Here is a 19,268-nt window from a genome sequence, read left to right on the forward strand (position 1 = left end):
CGGCTCGCCGCTGATCGATGGTTCGGGTGAACCTTGGGATCCATCGGTGGCCTCGTGAGGTCTCTTTGCAGCTGCTTTAGCGGCTGCTGTCATTTCGACATCATCAATGCCTTCGGTCCCGTCTTTCGCGGTCGTCTCCGATGTGCTTGCTAAAAGCGATTCCTTTCTCCTATCGACATTTTCGTCGTAAGACGGTTTCCCAACCAGCATACTTTTCGCCTCGTCAGATTGGCTGCCACCGGGCCCAGTGGAGTTTCCGGAAGCGGAGACGCCTCAGAGGGTGTGCTGTCTGCCGCCGGTTCTTAGGCCGTTGCTCGGTATGCTGCATCGGCGTCAGTATGGTCCATTATGTGTTCACCCATCTCGTCACCTTTGACTGGGCTTATCACCGCTGCATAGGATCGCACACAGTCTTGTTCTTCGTGGTCGAAACGTCAGCAGAATGCACAGCGTGGTATGCGACACTCGCGCCTGATATGTCCAGTGCCATTGCACCGGAGGCATAACAGGGGTTTTCCTGGTACGTGCAAGAGCGCTAAGTTTTCCGCGACGCGCACCTCATGAGGCAAGTATTCCACTGTGATTCCAGGTTTTAGCAATAGTATCACCAAACGAGTGGTCATTGCATCCCTGTACTCGCCATTTTTTCCGGGTGATATCTGTAACGTTTCCGTAAGGGGTTAACGCTGTTCGAAATTAGTCATCGTGAATGAAATGCAACAGCCAATAAAGCTTCAGTCTGATGCCTTGGTTGCACGGATCATAGCTCAGGGTTGGTCATTCACGTGAGGGAGCACGGCAAAGCGCCGTCAGGGGAGAGGGAGTTCGGGCCGCGACGCACCTCGCACCGGTCCCCACACAGCCCCAATGCGCGCGTGCCGCGCCACCTATCGGGGCAGTACCGTACATTGAGAGGAGGGGGTCCTCTGTGTTTGCCTCAAGATGGATCTGCGCGTGCGGAAAGCGCAGAAGAAATGTAGCGGAAACGCACTTCGCTACTCGTGTAACTGCGACTTCTGTAAGTTACATGTTCATAATTACTGATATACACCGCAGTATAACTTTCTACGGCTCGTTTCTAAGGCAACACCGCATTCACTAGAGGCGCTTTTGAACCGCTTCGAAGCATCGAACTCGTGGCTGAGTGGTAGCGTCTCCGTCTCACACTCCGGAGACCCTGTTTCGATTCCCAGCCAGCCCATCTTGCAAGTTGCTTTTTATTCATGAAGTGCCTCCCGGGATTTATCGCTCACGGCCAACGCCGCCGACGACACCAGCTTTTCTGCGACACGAGCTCCTTAACGGTGTCGCGGTAAAAGGCACGACTACGCAGCCGACAGGATTCGAACCTGTGTGGAGAGGCCCCAATAGATTTCAAGTTCATCGCCTTAACCACTCGGCCACGACTGCGCTTACACGCCCAGTACTTCTGCGCCACAATGACAGGCATTCAGGAACGGCTGCCAGAAAAAAAAGGCACGACTACGCAGCCGACAGTATTCGAACCTGTGCGGGGAGACCCCAATGAATTTCAAGTATATCGCTTTAACCACTAGGCCACGACTGCGCACTTGTTTTTCTTTATTGCCGGTCTTTGGCCCGGATAAAAAAGTACGAATTCACAAATAATCACAAGACACACTCACAATATGTTAAAAAGAACCACTGAACTTGTGCGGCCACGTATGTGCTAAAATTCTCTTATCGCCAATAAAAATTCCACACGTGGCAGTAACTCTGGGATACACTCCAGCAACTTTTGTTCGTCTACAAAGTTCCTTATGCTTTCTTTAAAATACTGGGTGCTGCTCTTGCATCGAGATCGGTGTGCCTTACTGCCATTCTGCACTTCCAAATGCTATGCAGGGCTATAAGCATGATCATATCGAATGGGGTACCGTGATCACTTTCTATTGGCAAGTAGCGAATCCCATGCGCATCTAGGGAGAAATCTTTTTTGATTGTGCGCTGGGGCACAGCCCAGAGGAAAACAGCATCCCAACAATGCAGAAAAACATGCTCAATTGTCTCCTCCTGCCTGCAAATTGTACAATGAGTGCCCCGGGGAACAAAGAAACCTCTTTCAGCCAGCCATGGTTTGACAGTCACTGTTCCGGTGTGCAATTTAAAAAAGAACGTCTTAGCGCCTGAGGGTACTAGCAACGCCTTAACGCACTTTAGAACATTGTGCCCATGGCCAGCACTGTAAACAGACCGATATAAAGACACGGGAAGAACCACGTCACACAGGTCCTTGTACAGTTTTTTCCGGTTGACTTCACTCAAATATTCAAGTGAAAAACGCGCTGACAAAAACCTGCATGAAACCACAACTACACATAGAAAACTATAAATACCACCTGGCAAACTGCCAGCTGAGACAATATAGGGCAAGTGTTTGCCCAGGCGAAGTTGGCAGACAGTGTATAAGAAAGGGTTTTTTGGGTCCCCGAAGAAAAAAAAGCGATTGACTACTTGTTTCAAAAACAAATGTGACAATCCAAGTTCTCCATTTCGAACTCGAAGGAACAAATTGGTGCGACTTGATCTCTCCCAAGACGATGCCCACACGAGTACTGCGAACACCCGGTGAATTTTTTGGATGTTTACGCTTGAACAATGCAAGACTTGGAGGATATACCAAAGTTCGCTCACTAAAAATATGTTGCAAATTGTGGCTCTGGAAACATGGACCAATTGCAGCTATTCCACTTGTTTACTCTGTCCCGCAGCTTATCAACTTCACTCCTCCAGTACGATTCACTGTCTTTGTAACGCTGAAGAGGAACACCCAAGTACTAAACCAGTGTCGCAATGAAACTCATGTTGGCAAAGTGTCTGGGGCCCCCCACCAATCCCCGTGCAAGAATCCCAGGCACTTACCCCAGTTTACCGCGCTGCCGCTCACAGCACAAAAACTTTTAACACATTTGACAGCCTCTGTTATACTGTCCAAATCAGTGCAAAACACAGCAATATCGTCTGCATAAGCCAACAGCCGGACTTCAAGCTCGTGCAGTTTAAACCCGCGGACACAGTCATACTCTACGAAACTCAGACAAAACGACTCTATATACAAGCAAAACAACAGCGGCGAGAGAGGGCAACAATGACGCACCGAACGCTTCACTTGGATTCGCGCTCTCACCACCTTGTTGACAATTAGCCGCGTTGAGCAGTCCCGGTACGCCATGGCAACCCCCTCTCTAATTATTCTACCCAAATTCACATCATGTATAATGCACAAAAGAATGTCATAAGGCACCCGGTCGAACGCTTTTTCGAGATCAATTGGGAGCATTGCCACTCGTGCACTCGAGCACTCAACGCCACTCGTGCACTCAACATTCGAGGATACTGGGTGCTACGTGTAGAATTGAGAAGATAGTTCGGCGTTTAATGCCACACGTTTGATGCGGCCCCACGAGCTTCGCAATGACAGTCTGCAACCTCTTGGCTAAGACTTTCATCATTATCATATAGTCTCCATTAGTGAGACAAATTGAGCGGTGAGAAGTTACTCTTCGCAATGCAACGGGGTCTTCTGATTTGGGTATAAGAACAGTGTGGGAAGATGAGAAGGACGGGGGTAATACTTTGAGTTCGAATGCTTCGCTGTATCGCTAAGGCTGATGCGATCGCCCCTTTGAAACAATTATAAAAGGCTGAGGTTAGACCATCAGGACCTGGGGACTTCCCCGTATGCATACTTTCAATAGCACATTTCACTTCCTCTTCCGAAATTGGTTCCTCCAATATTCCCAACGTTCTTTTTGACGGTGCTTCTTCCATTATCAGCCTTTCCGCCCTTGCCTGCACCAGAGCACCGCGGTATCTTTCGATACCGAACTGTTCAATTTTATGCTTCAGTACGCGAATATCGTCCATATCGTCAAATATCGTGTAGGATGCCGGGCATCCTACATTGCTCACTGATAAATTTTTCTAAATTCCTGCGCATCTGTTTTTCTTCTGCTCCTTTTTCTCTGCATATAGCACTCGCGCGCTCTAATGCTTTGATTTTAACCGCATGCTTGAAGTTCTCCCATTTTTCCCCACATGTCGTGTTACCAACAGCATTCATTTCTTCAACTTGCTTCATTACTACCGCTATAAACATTTCGTCGCTTAGCAATTTCGAATTCAATTTCCATAGTTGCCACTCGAAGCCCTTTTTTCTCTTCTTTCGTGCTTGCGACTAAAAAGCTGACCAAACAGTCAGTGAATGATATGGCGCTCACATGGTACTCCTTACAAAAGGGTATCAAATCAAGGCTCACATATGCTCTGTCAAGACGGGCGTGACTGGCTGCCTGAAAGTGGGTGTACTGTCCTTCCACCACCGAGACACTCAGCCACGACTTCCAAGCCATCCTTCTTTATTATATCGCTTAGGGCAATGGTGCATGCATTCTTATACGGTCGAGCGTTAGTTCTATCACGGGCTCAAAGAACGCAGTTGAAATCACCGGCAATACTAAGGAGCCTATTACACTGGGTATACTCTGTATACCTCAGCGACAGTCGGCGCGTACAAAGAAATTACATGCGATTCCAATGAAGATAATAAAAAATCGCAGACAACAGGCCGACCTAACGGGCATGACGTCACAGCTTCTATTTTTGCTCCAAGACTATGTCGGACGAACAACGCGCAACCGGAAGAAGTTCCCACTGCATGGCTCATTCTAGCACAGTATCGTGCTAAGAATGGACGAACCATGCCCCCCGTTTCGTCGTCGCCCTCGACTTTCTTCTCCTGCACTGCTAGAATGTCCAGGTCATATTCGCTAACTATTCGGTACAGATGACTGCTTCCTCCTTGAGGCAAGCCCTTGAGGCAAGGCCACACGAATTGATCTATCCATTGACATCATTGTGAGGCGGTGAAAACCCGGGGGCATGACGCTCACCTCATTAAGCTTTTTTTCTGGGTTCCTTCTCACGGTGCAGTCCTCACGGCGGCAAAGGCGGCGTTTCCGCCGTCTTGCGCTCCGTCGAAGTGTTCGGCCGTAGCCGAAGGGGAAGACGCCGCACGGGAGTCGTTTTCGCAGGAGGCTCGTCCGTTGCGACGTCGCTAGGCCCCTTCTCCTTTTCGCCTGCTTCGTGGGGCCGCTTTCCGGTCGCACTGGCACTGTCGCTATCGATGCCTGTCATCGGCACTTGTCTCTACAGCTACGCCGGATAAATTGTTCCCGATACTACTTGAATCAGCCTTTTCGCTCCGGTCTTCCACGACTTTATGCAGAAGCCCGGCTTCGGGCTTACCTGGTGCTTCAAAGAGGACGTCCTGCCGAGTGTTCGGCATACCATCTTGGGTAGTCGGGTTTCGGCCCACTCCTGCTGTTTCCTCTGAGTCTGCCTCATCTATGAGGTGATCCAATGCGTCGTTTGCCTGGACTGGTCCGGTCACGCTGGCGTACGTCTTTGGGCAATCCGCGTCCTCATGGCCGAAGCAGCGACAACGGCTGCAGCGCGGCACTTTGCAGACCCAACGTATGTGCCAGGTGCTCTTACAGCGCTGACACAGCGGAGCGCGACCAGGAACAACAACGAGAGTCTGTTCCCCGGCAATTTTGAGCTTGTGTGGGATGTCGTCGACATTGACGTCGCCATGCAATTGCAGTCCCACTGAGCGAGTCGTCGAGCCCTTTTCAGTGACACCTTGCACCCGCCACTTCTCCCGCGTCACCTCAAATACTTTCCCGTAGGGTGTCAGGGCAAGACGAATGTCTTCGGCTGTCACGCCGTGCAGACACCAGTGTAGCTTTAAGCGAACCTCCCGGTTATTTTGATCGATGAGCAAACATGGACGATCCTTTACCTTCACGTTGACGGCGGAGAGCAATTTTTGAGAAGCGTCAGCACTCGCCATTGTTACAGCCCGCACCTGGTTCATCTGATACGCACCCAGCGACAAAACGTCGGGAAGCGCACCTAGATTGGCCAAAGTGTCCGGGTAGTCTTTGACACGATAGGGCCGGACTGTTGGGTCACCGTGCATGAAAACGGTGTTCACGACGATGCGTCCGGATGGCAGATTGGGGAGAATAACCGGATAATCTTCGGCAGTGAACACAAAATACGTGTTACCGCAGCTCGCATGGGCCGCTAAAACCGCTTCGTGAGAGCAAGCCATCTTGCGACCACCTCGCTTGAAAGCCGGAAGTGGAATGCACTCGGCCACGACTGCCTATGTACGCCCCAGCACTTCTGCGCCACAATGATACGCATTCAGGAACGGCTGCCAGAAAAAAAGGCACGACTAGGCAGCAGACAGGATTCGAACATGTGCTGGGAGACCCCAATGGATATCGAGTCCATCGCCTTGTCCATGGATATGGAGTCCAACGCCGTGTATGCCTCTTCTCAAGACCAAGCGCGCGTTTAGTTGGCGCCTCATCTGCTGTCAATGCCTCGGCCTATGCACGTATAATCACTCCCCGATATCGCTCTTCATCGCATAGCTCCAATTTCGCTTTTATGCTGCGCATATGGTCTTCGTAGGGACCCGGTTGGCTGCACTCTAAGGCCGTTAAATTTTCCAACACCGTCCTTAGTTCTTTCTCTTTAGCGTTGTCTTCGTACATTATTTTACATGAGCGATCGATTGCGGCTAGTTTAATTCGTTATTTAAAATTTTCACACCTTTGGGTGACTTGCGCCACGTTGTTATTTTCTAGTTCCTTCAAATGACTATGTACATTGCTTGGGAAAACCTCATGCTTAACAATTTGGAATTAATTTTCCACATTTCCCACGTAAATGTGTTGTATTTTCCTTTACGTCCAACAGATGTCTTGACCGAACAGTGATCGGTAAACGAAAGAAGCACGACACCGTACCTTGACATTGGGGTTTTACGTCTAGTGACACGTACTTTCGGTCTAGACGAGCGTGACTATTGCCCTGGAAGTGCGGATATTGAACCTCACGTGTTCCAACCAGGTCGTCTACCACGCCATCTAAGTCGCACTCAGCTAATAATTCTCTAACGACATGACAGCTTCTTTCATTGTTCTCCGGCCTGTTCTATCTCGATCTGTTAGCACACAATTAAAATCCCCCGGAATAATAATTTTTTCTATTCAGGCCAATGCGCGTCTTTAAGGATTCAAAAAAGATAGTGCGTTCTTCACAAACATTGGGTGCATATACGCACAAAACATGCAATGAATAATCACCAACAGTAAAGTGCGTCTGAAGGGCACGAATAATAATTTTCAATAGAAAGCCCGGGCAGTTTCCTAATAAATAAAATAACGCCCGCGAACGCTCCTTTAACATGGCTCACTACCGCGTAATACAAAGACGTAAGCCTTAGCACCATGCCCCGGGTCTCCTCCCCCCCTTCGACCTTTGTCTCCTGCACGGCCAGAACGTCGAGGTCTTGGTCCACCATCATCCGATACACATGGCTTTGTTTACTCTTGGCGGCCAGACCTCTCACGTTTAGCGTGCCTAAGCTAAGCGTAGGGTTAGGTTGTCATTGCTAATACGGGAAGTAAGCGAGGCCCGGAGCACGGTGCTCACCACAACGTCTAGCCATCGGCTAGACGCCTTCGGGACCATCCGGCAGTCTGGTGTGGTCCGCAGACGGCTGTGGCTCGTCGCCGGCCTTCCTATCCATATGAATGTTTGGAGAGGGCTTGAAGCTGCTCCTTCTCGCCATAGATATCTTTGCAGGCGGCCCGTCGGTGTGGTTCTTAGTAGTTGTATTCTCGTCGAGAGCATCTAGCGCCCTCATAAAGGTAGCATTGCCGCTCTTTTCAATAGGGTCGATGCTTGGGGGCGGTTCCCCACCCTCTGCCTCGCTTACGGCTACATTGACTACAACGCAGTTTTGCTTGCCTTTCTCATGCTCTCCTGCAGGACCGGTCGTGGCACCGTCTTTCTTCTCAGGGGTAACAAATACACCTTTCGTATCTTTCGTTGCCTCGGATGTCCCATCCGCATTGTTGGCCCTGTCCTTGTCACCAGCCCCCTTGGCGGCGTCCTCGGCTTCAGCAGCATCCATCGTCATCCCCGCGACGACCTCGTTCGCTGGTGGCCCCACAGCTGCAGCGTAGGTGCACACGCACTGATTTTTGGAGTGTCCAAAGCTGCGACATCGAGCGCAAGGCGGTACCTTGCTCTCGCGACGGACGTAACCCACACCCTTGCATCGTAGCCACTGCATCGGCCGTCCAGGCGCTACGACAAGGGCCAGTTTCACCGGCAACTCGGATTTGATGCGGGCTGTCATCGACTTTCATCCCGCTCTTCAACTTCAACAGAACGATCCTAGATGTTGAGTCCTTGTCGCCTACGCCTCTTCAACGACTTCGCCAAAGGCCGCCAGCACTGCCTTTATATCTTCGTTTGCCACCTAATACAGCAGCCAATGAAGGCGGAGGCGTACCTGATAATCTTGAGGGTCGACGATTACGCAGCGACGCCCCCTTCACGTTGAGCTCTTTGAACGCCAGCATCCTTTTCGTTGCCTCGTCACTCGAGAAGGTGACTGCCCATACATGTTGATCTGATAGGCTCCAAGGGCCATCACTTTCTGCAGTAATCCAGTCAAGACAAGCGCTTCTCGAAAGTTTTCGACCCTATAGGGCCTCGCTCACGCGTCGCCATGCAAAAACACGATGTCTTTCATGACAGATCCCTTGGGCAGCGGTGGCAAAACGAACTGGTAGCTCGCTTCCTCATTATCGTCGATAAGCCTGTTACCACGGCCAGTGGCCACCAAAGCCGCTCCTTCGGAGCCCATGATCCACACGTCCGTACAACTCGGCTGCCGGAAGCAGAATGACCCGGCCACTACAGCGCACATAATCGCAGCACTTCTGCGCCACAATGATACGCTTTCCGAAAGGGGTGCCAGAAAAAAAGAGGCTTGACTACGCAGCCGACAGGAATCGAACTTGTAAGGGTAGACTCCCAATGGATTTCAAGTCCAACGCCTTAACCACTCGGCCACGACCGCATTCTTTTTTTCTTTATTTCGGAAGTTCTCACGAGAAACAAAAAAGTCACAAAGAATAAAACACTTCCACTACACTTGAGCTGAGGTGAGCTAAGTTAAAATTTCTTCAAGCTCACTTGATCATGAAGAAGTTCCAGCCATTAAGGTGGGTCATGCTGTGCCCGGATACATTCCCTAAGATAAGCAGCGCTTTCAATAAAGGTTTCACGCGCACTGCGGGTATTAATGTCGGCATGCCTTACTTCCATTCATATTTTCCACAAGCTGTGGAAACCAAGAAGCATGAACAAATCTTAGGGTACATTTTCGTGATCAACCGGTACCAACCTGATACCATTTTCGACCATTTTCGAGATCAACCTGATACCATATGGGTCTAGTGGTAACTCTTTCTTGGTAGTTTTCTGTAGGACGTCCCAGTAAACATTGCGTCCCAGCAGTCCACAAAAAACATGGTCGACTGTCTCTGGCTTTATACATAACAGACAGTTCATTGTCCAAGGGACAAAGACTCCGTTTTCTTGAAGCCACGTTTTTCACAGGCAGTGTATTAGAGTGTATCTTGAAGAAGAATGTTTTTCACTCCTGGCCTAAGTGGCATCTTCTTCACTCACTTTAAAATACTCTGCCCTGGGTCTCCACGGTAAGGCGCATGGTACAATGACAACGGTAGCATGATGTCCACAAGAGCTTCTCAAAGCTGACGAAAGACAACAAGGCCATTCTGGGGCTGGACCTGCAGAGCACCTTCGACAAGGTGAAGCACTCTGCGATCCTAGCCCAGGTGTCTAGACTCAACATGGGTGCAAGAATGTACAATTACATCAAGGACTTTCTGACGGGGCGGACTACCGAGCTCTGCGCCGGCGATCTGCGGCTCCAAGAGAAGAGGCTCGGCAGTGTCGGGATTCCCCAGGGCTTGGTCATCTCGCCGTTGTTATTCAACCTCGTTATGAGTGGGGTGGCCAAGCGACTCTCTCGCGTCGAGGGCGTCCGGCACACCATCTACGCCGATAACATCACGCTGTGGGTTCCGGGAGGCAGCGATGATCACATTGAGAGAACGCTGCAAGAAGTCGTCGGCGCGATCGAAGACCAGCTGAATGGTTCCGGCTTGATCTGCTCACCGAGCAAACCAGAACTGCTCGTGTTACCACCTAGGTACGTCAGACGTAACAAGAGCGAAGCGAGGGATTACGAGGCCATCAAGGTCGTGACGAGGAACGGCCAAGTTACCCCGGAGGTCGACAAAATCCGGGTGCTCGGCAAGATTATAGACAAGCGATGGGGCAACGGTGAGTCTATTTCCCGCGTTACAGCCACGATTACCAACGCAATACGTATCATCAGACCGGTCGCCAACCGCAAGGCCGGGATGAAGAAGGAAAGCTTGATTCGGCTGTGTAGTCTTTCGTAATCAGCCACGTCACCTACGTTGCAGCCTTCCACAACTGGATGCAGTGTGAAAAGAATAAGATCAACGCCCTGGTATGCCGAGCTTACAAGGCGGCGCTCGGACTATTCGAGTGTACGAACACCAACAAGGTCCAGAGCCTGGGGGTACACAATACCCTCGAGGAAATTGCGGAAGCGTAACGGACCGCCCAGCTGGAGCGGCTCTCTATGACCGAAGCCGGCAGGCGCATACTTCAATACTTGGGCTTCACGCCCGGGGCGAAAAAGGCGAGTAGCGACGTTTCTGTCCCGGACGGGACCCGGCGCCGCATTCGGGTAGACCTCATCCCGAGAAACATGAGCCCGGAGTTTAACAAGGAAAGAAGAGCGTCGAGGGCCAAGGCTCTCATCGACTTTCACGCCAAGGACGATCACGCAAGGTTCATGGATGCGGCAGAATACCAGGGAGATTGCGGGGCGTCCGTCGCTACCGTCATCGAGGCGTCGTCCTGCGCGACGAGGGCAGCGGCGAGCTTACGGGTCCGCGAGGCGTGTCACGCGGAGGAGGTTGCCATTGTCCTAGCCATTGCCGACCCCGGGTACCAGACGGTATTGTGCGATTCGCGAAGTACAGTGCGGAATTATGCAAAGGGCAAAGTGTGTGGTGAGGCTGTGCTTGGCTGACCTGCAACGAGAGAATCGGTATGTTAGAATCAAGTGGTTCCCGGCGCACGCGTGCAACGATGCGTCGTAGAAGCACGATAACCATAACGAGACGGCACATGCAGTGGCGCGAGCGCTAACCAACCGTGCCACTGCAACCGACCATCCAACGAGGTGTAGTGCCAAGGACTGCATGACGACGGTGAACGAACTTACGCAGTTCCACCGCCTGGCTCGAAGGACTTTCACACCACCGCACCCGGGGCTGAGCCGAGCGGAGGCGGTGCTGTTCATACATTTGCAAACTGGTTCCTTACCCACCCCAGTGTTAATGACTCGTCTATACCCGAAATTATGAGTGATGTGTGCCGCGTGTGCCAGCGGGAGAGGGCCACCCTGACGCACATCCTATGGATTGCACCAAGTTCCCTGACGAAGCTTCGACAAGTACAACAATTCCGCCGCCACTCGCGGCTGCGGTGGAATGCTACGACTACGAAAGCCATACCCAGAAATCAGAGCTGCGCATTATCCAACCGAGAAAAACCAAGAAGGAGCTGCCACCGAACGTGATTATCACGATCGCCGGAACGACCATCAAGCCAACACAGCAGATTAGGATTCTCGGCCTACTACTTCAGAGCGACGGAAAGGCACAGGCCGCCATAACAAAGATCAAGACTACAACCGAACAGATACTTGGTATGATTCGGAGGGTATAAAACAGAAACCGAGGCCTTAAAGAGGACGATGCCATGCAGCTGGTACGCGCGGTCATCGTGTCGCGGGTTACCTACTCCGCCCCGTATCTCCAGCTGACGAAGGCGAATAGGGACGCCCTAAACGCGATGCTTCGTAAGGCAACGAAACAAGCACTGCGCATGCCCATATACTCGTCCACGCAAAAACTGCTAGACATGGGCGCCCACAACACGGTGGAGGACCTCATCGAAGCCCAGCTCTCTAATCAGAGAATCCGGCTCAGTCACACGGAACACGGACGAGCCGTCCTACGCAAGATAGGATGGCAGATTGAGCCAGTACCCATCAAGACAGCCCTTCCGGAAGACTGGAAAACGATCATTCACACAAAACCCCTTCCCCCGAACATGACGCCGGGCAAGGACGACGAGAGGCGCACCGCGTGAGCCAAAGCCCTAGCCCCTAAGCTGGAAGAGAACCCCAGGGTCCTCTACGCGGACGCCTCGCTCCGAAAACACAGTGACCGTGCAGCCGTGGTGGTTACTTTAAAAGACAGGCTGATCGTCAGCGCGTCCCTGACGATAACAGACTCCGCAGTTGCCGAAGAAGCGGCCGTGGCCCTCGCACTCGCACAGCCGAGCGTGGACACCGTAGTCACCGACTCAAAGACAGCCTCCAGAAGCTTCCGCAGGGGGGTAATCTCGTGACCCGAGCCATCCTAGCCAAGCACAAGCCTCCGGGAAGAGCCATAGAGCTCATGTGGGTCCCGGCTCACTCGCAGGTAGCAGGCAACACCATCGCCGACTACCATGCCCGAGAAATGTCAATCCGGGCCGAGCACGAGCCGGAAGACCTACCGCACACGGTTACCAGCTTTCGGGACATTACCCGGATGTACCGAGAGGAAAGGTGCAGACTGCCAGAACCGCACCCCAAACTCACCAGGCAACAACGGACGATCCTGCGTCGAGCGCAGGCGGGATCGCATGCGCATCCCGTACTGATGAACCGCATGTACCCTGCGGAATACGATATGCTCTGTCCTTTTTGCAGAAGAGAAAAGGGCACCCTGCCGCACGTCTTGGCAGAGTGCACAGAACTGAAGACCCCCTCTTCCCCTTCCCACCAACACCCCCAATCCCCAGCCACTTGAGCGATGGGAGACCTTGTTATCCAGCCCCGCCCTACCGATTCAGCTCGCACTGACGGACAGGGGCCAGGAGCTGCTGGAAACGTATGGGTTCCGTAACTAGGGAACCACCCCGTCTAGTGCCTGCGTGCACCACCGATTTATTTCGGGCCCAATAAATGTTGCTTCATCATCATCAAACCTGGCCCATCCAGCAGGTCTCGGCGGTTCTTGAAAGACCAAGGCCGAGTGAAACCGACGGATCATTGCCCCTCAGGGCGACCGACCGCGGGAGTAACACGCGCTGGAGTTGAGTAGAGACCACCCGCTGAGAAGACGTCGGTGGGTGACGCGGAAGAGGCCGCCATTGCACTTGCATCGGGGCTACCCGATTGCGACGTCATTATTAGTGACTCTAAGACTGCTATCCGGAACTTCAGTAGCGGCTACATTAACAACCTCGCGCACTCTCTGCTTGTAGCTCACCCACCAGAAAAGGACATCGCTCTCGTATGGGCTCCAGCACATCAAGGACTCCATGGCAACGAAATGGCACATGCCGCTGCTCGAGGATTCACGGACCGAGTGGCCGCAAATATGAGCCTAACTCTAAAACCCAATGACTCCCAACAACACAACAATACAGACACACTCGTCACATTCCATGAAATTTGCGCACATTACAGAAACCAACGCCTATTGTATCCACCTCTCTCTGTGTCTAGAACGCGCCAAAGAGAGATACTGTGGCGACAACTACAAACTCGCACTTTTCTTACCCCGCGCACTTTGCACTTATTCTTTCCCGCCACATACCCGACACCCAAGTGTCGCTTTTGCCCTGTCCCCATAGCAGATCTCTCCCATATCATGTGGCAATGCCCCATCAAAACTCCCCCTCGCGAGCTCAAACCATTAATTAGTAGCGAGGAGCTGTGGGAGACTGCCCTGCGCAGCTCCGATCCCACCCTACAGGACCGAGTCCTGAGGTGGGCTGAGGAGGTAGCGGAGGCCTACCACGACTGGTAGACGGACTTCTAGCCACATAATGTGGTGATGGACGCCTGCTGGGACTGGACTACTTAGACCTCCCTCTCTCCCCCCCGGCTCCTCCCCTTTCTTAAAAGGGGAATAAAGTTCGTTCATTCATTCATTCATTCATTCAATCATTCATTCATTCATTCATTCATTCATTCATTCATTCATTCATTCATTCATTCATTCATTCATTCATTCATTCATTCATTCATTCATTCATTCATTCAAGTAGTTAGGGGAATAACGCACTTATAACAACTTATAAGAAAGCACAACCTCGCGCAAAAATCCGGCCACAACACCGCACATGTTTTCACCAGACGACACTATGCTTCTTGGGAGTAGCCTTTGCAATCGGACCTGTATAGCCGTTCTTAAAAAGGTGCCATTTTTATCACGCAAGAAAATAAAACGCGATACCACTTGATGCAAAAACAAATTAACCGGTCAAAGGCCTCCACTCTTAACTGGAAAAACAGGTTTGTTCTCCTCGTTTCTCCCCACGTCGATGTCCAAAGAAATACGGGAAATACACGCGGTCCGCGAAGCACACAGCCCATTCATGAGGTACCATAATTTAGAAATGAGAAAGACATTGCAGAAACAGGCACGTGAAAAGATTGACAGATTCCTTTCTTTCCACGCTCCCGCTTTAACTCGCCCTTGACGCCTCTTCGTTTCAGAGTGTGCTGGGATCGCGATAACATTATAGGGGCGCGCCAAGGTATCGCGTTGGCATGGGAGACCATTGCAGCCATGAGAGAATTCCGGTGTAATATCCCATTCACCGTGCCAGAATCCAGAGCTTTCTTCCCAGTTTACTTGGCATCCAGTCTGGTCACAAAACCTTTCCACAATGTTCGTAACTTCACAAATGCTATCTCTGTTTGTGCAAAATACCGCTATATTGTCCGCATGCGCAAGAAGTTTCACTTCAGCAGACTGCAACGTGACACCCGTGACGTAATCGCTGTTTAGAATGGCCAGACATAAATGCTCTAGAAGCTCTGCAAAAATCAGGGGAAAGATCAGACAACCCTGCCTCACCGAAGAACGCACGGTGAGGCGGTCAGCAAGGTCACCATTACCTATAATACGCGTCATAAAATTTGCGTACTCCATTTTTATTCCTATATCACTAGACAGGTCAGCATGCTCTAAGATGGAGAAAAGAATGTCATGTGAAATGCGGTCGAACGCTTTTGCTAAGTCCACCTGTATCATAGCCACCTGACTTCCAAGCGCATCAACACATTCCAATACGGTTCTGGCCACATGTATATTTGTTGCAATGCTGTGACCTCTGATGCCACAGGTTTGATGCGGTTTTACTCATTTGTCGCTTACACTCTGAAGTCGTCTGGCTAGTACCTTCATGTACACATTGTAGTCGGCATTAGTGAGGCTGATAGGTCTGTAGGAACCCACTAACATTCGTTTCTCCGGGTCATCAGACCTAGGGATAAGTACAATCTGTCAAATACCACAGGACAATGGTACCTTTTTACGTTCATAGGCTTCTGTTATCACTTGTAAGAAGAACTGAGAAACATGATGTTTAAAGGTTTTAAAGAAGGCAGCGTTCAGACCTTCTGGCCCCGGAGCTTTTCCAGACGGAAGATCATCTATTGCTTTCTCGATCTCTTCCAAAGCAATAGGCAGTTCAAGAAGCTCCCTGACATCATCGTCGAGTGTTGGGATTAGTCTTAGAAACTTCTCTTCAAACCCTTGCGCATGATCGCGCCTATTGCTAAAAAGCTCAGCAGTGTTCCGTAATAGCATACTGAATATCACTAGGGTCGCTTGTAATGTGCCCCTCGTATCTTAGTTGCCTGATTTCCTTCTGGCAAGCATACCTCTTTTCATCTGATAGCGTCCGCTTTGTAGGCGCTTCGCCTGCCCCCAAATTGGCGCGCCTTGAGCGTATAACTGCTGCTCTGTAGCTTTCAGCGTCAATTACTTCGATGTGACATTTCACACCTTTTATTTCTTTACAACAATTTCCTGGCTGATTGGTTTCCATGCTAACCAAGCACTCGAGTTGTTCGCTAAGTTCCTTTTCTTTTTTTTACCTGTATATTTCGAATTACGCTACTCTTTTCTATTGCTTTAAGCTTGACTCGTTCTTTGAAACTTTCCCGTTCAACTGCAAAGCAATCCGCTTGCGCAGCTAGTACATCGTCAAGATCGTTTTTAGTTTCCTTGACGAATTCTACATCGCCTAAAATTTTCTTATTTACTTTCCAAACGTACCAAGTAAAGCGCGATTTCTATCCTTTTTTTCCAAAAGTCGCATTGACAAGACAATCACCACTAAACGACACAGGTTTTACATCATAGGCAGTGCATAGTGGCACGAGATCTGCAGAAACATACAGCCTATCTAATCTTGCGCGACTTTCGCATTGAAAGTGAGCGTATTCAGGCCGTGTTCCCGGCGAAAACACACTTCCAACGTGCTCCAATAAATAATCGTGTACAAATTCAGTCAACAATTCAGCGCTCCTGTCCTTCATTGATCTACACTTCACTTGGTCAGTAGCAGCACAGACACAGTTAGTCTCCCAATAGAAGCAACAGCTTGTCACAATTCAAGTGCGGCTCAATGGAATAAAAAAAATTACGTTCACTTCCAACATTGGGGGCTAAACCCACACAACGCGCCAGTTAAAATTTGAGAAAGAAAAACCAACAACCAAGAGGTGGCCACTTTCACATGCAAACACAGACTGCACGCTTTTACCTAATGTGTTGCGAATGAAGAGAAGGCATCCACGCGATGCCCCAACGGAGTGACACACACACACACTTCGAAGTTTGCGCGGAAAGGGGACACCATGCGGTCAGCATGATCTTGCGGCTCTATTTTTGATTCTTGCACATCTATTAGGTCAAGTTCATTGTCAAGAAGCAGGCGATTAAGCTGACATTGCCGCCTTCATGTTCCGAGCCCTGTAACATTCAAAGTTGCTACATGCAATGGAGCTCTTAGCTAGACTACCAAACGTTTGTGTAATAAAAAGGGGCCCGATACGCATGGTGCCTAACTCTGTCGACCATGTGACTCTCGACTAATGTTCCGCAATGACGTTCCGTATGTCTGTCTGGCCACCCAAAAGGTTGTCTGGTGGTTGTCAAGAAGTGGTATGAGGCACTTCCAAGTCGCATTCTCCATTTTACAAGGGCGCAGACACAAAGTGTGAGCCGCAAACACTATGTTGGTCTACGCATAACCGACGCTCACATTCAACAGTTCACAGAAGAAAAAATTACGGAGGTGGTTTACCCGCCTGCTGTGACTCGGCCAAAAGGTTTGGCCCGGCTTCAACGAGGAACATCGACTTCCTGTGGTTTTGGGCGGCGGTTCCTCACTGCTACCACCAGGCTGCAGGTTCTCACCGACGCTCACTTCATTTTTTTGTCATTTCATTTGGGAAGGGCTAAGAAAATACAAAGTAAACATCGGTAAAAGTAACTCAAACAAAATAAATAGCAACAGTAATGATTCCAAATTTTGAGTTCACATCCGATGATAACAAAAAGAAGTAAAAAAATACAAATGTGATGGATGTGATACAAATGCGATATGAGGAAATGGACCTCGTCAAGCTGCTCAAGCTTTTAGTCCCGTACTCCTCCTATTCCAAAGGAAATAAAGTTGATTGATTGATTGATTGATGTACACGATGGTAAAGAGGTTCTAAAAGCATATTATGTACAGTTGATTTACAAAATGCATTGTCAATTTTTTTATCATGATGCTGATGAAAATGCTGCAATAGAGAAAGGTACATGGGACCGTTTTCTAGCGGTTAGGGCCGCCGCTTCATCGTCGGCTTCCATGGCGTCGACATTGCGAGGCTCCACGCGGTTCGGGTTTTTCAGCGAAACTTTCGTAGCGGCCACCGCACTGTGGCCGCGGCCGCTACGAAAGTTTCGCTGAAAAACCCGGACCTCACGGAAAACCCCACATGTCAACGTTGTCGTCGTATTCTGCTTAACCAGAGGCATAAACGAGGGCCTATCTTTCGTCTCCGTTTGTCCAGTTGTCTTCGCTGCCTCTTCTTCGTCTGCCTCATCCATCAAATGCTCCGAGGCATCTTCACTGTTTCCAGGCCCGGCGATGCTCGCATAAGTACGGAAGGACTCACCGTCTTCATGACCGAAACGTCGACAAGCTTCGCACCGCGAAACCTTACACTGCCGATGAATGTTTCCCGTACTTTGGCAGCGCAGACATAACGGAGGCCCTCCAGGAACAACGACGAGCGCCAACTCGCCCCCAACGTTAAGCTGGCGCGGCAAGTCGTCGAGTTTAACACCAGCTTTCAATTTCAGCGTGACCATCCTCCTCGTTGATCCTTTCTCTGACACGCCGTGCACACGCCAGCGCTCTCGGACCACCTCGGAGACCTTTCCGTACGGTGCGAGCGCGACACGCACGTCCTCGTCCGGCACGGTGTGAAGCAGCCAATGGAGCTTGAGACGTACGTCCTGGTTCGCCGGGTCAATAACCATGCAGCGGCGTTCTTTGACTCGCAGCTCACCGAGGCCGGCAATCTTCTTAACGGCATCCGCATCCTTCAGCGTGATGGCCCAGACATGGCTCATCCGATACGCCCCCAGGGCGATAACATCCAAAAGCAGCGATTGCCTAGCCAACGCGTCTCGAAAATCTTCTATGCGGTACGGGCGGGCCCTGATATCCGCGTGCAAAAAAAAAACAGTATTTAAAACTAAACGCCCGGTTGGGAGACTTGGCAGAACTGCCTGGTAGCCGGTTTCCTGTTCAATAGCCCTGTTACCGCGACCAGAAATGGCCACAGAAGCCGCTCTAACGGAGCCCATCGTCATAGGTCCATCAGGCTCGGTGGCCAGAAGCAGAATCGACTCGGCCACGACGGCGCACGTACGCCGCAGCACTTCTGCGCCGCAATAATACACATACAGGAACGCTGCCAGAAAAGAAAGGCATGACTACGCAGCCGACAATGTTCGAAACTGTGCGGGGAGACCCCAATGGATTTCGAGTCTATCGCTTTATCCACTCTGCCACGACTGCGCACATACGCACTCGCACTTCTGCGCCACAATGATACGCACTCAGGAACGGCTGCTAGAAAAAAAAGAAGCTCGACTACACAGACTACAGGATTCTAAACCTGTGCGGGGTGAAATCCCAATGAAATCCTGAGCCTGTGAAAAATGAGCCTGTGAAATCCCAATGGATTTCAAGTCCATCACCTTAACAACTCGACCACGACTGCGCACATACGCACTTGCACTTCTGCGCCACAATGGTACGCACTCAGGAACGGCTGCCAGAAAAAAAGGCACTACTACGCAGCCGACAGAATTCGAACCTGT

The 19,268-nt window shown here is 50.7% G+C and overlaps 1 protein-coding gene and 1 non-coding gene across 5 annotated transcripts in view; one reads left to right on the forward strand and one right to left on the reverse strand.

Moving 5' to 3' along the window:
- Positions 1 to 19,268, forward strand: part of LOC135913489 (hemicentin-1-like) — a 708,068-nt gene that overhangs the window by 42,748 nt on the left and 646,052 nt on the right. The gene's annotated exons all lie outside the window — the stretch shown is intronic.
- TRNAS-UGA (transfer RNA serine (anticodon UGA)) lies at positions 1,329 to 1,410 on the reverse strand. Its single transcript has one exon. It is a non-coding gene; the product is annotated as a tRNA-Ser (tRNA).

This window comes from Dermacentor albipictus, unplaced genomic scaffold (genome assembly GCF_038994185.2).
Source record: "Dermacentor albipictus isolate Rhodes 1998 colony unplaced genomic scaffold, USDA_Dalb.pri_finalv2 scaffold_14, whole genome shotgun sequence".
NCBI lineage: Eukaryota > Metazoa > Arthropoda > Arachnida > Ixodida > Ixodidae > Dermacentor > Dermacentor albipictus.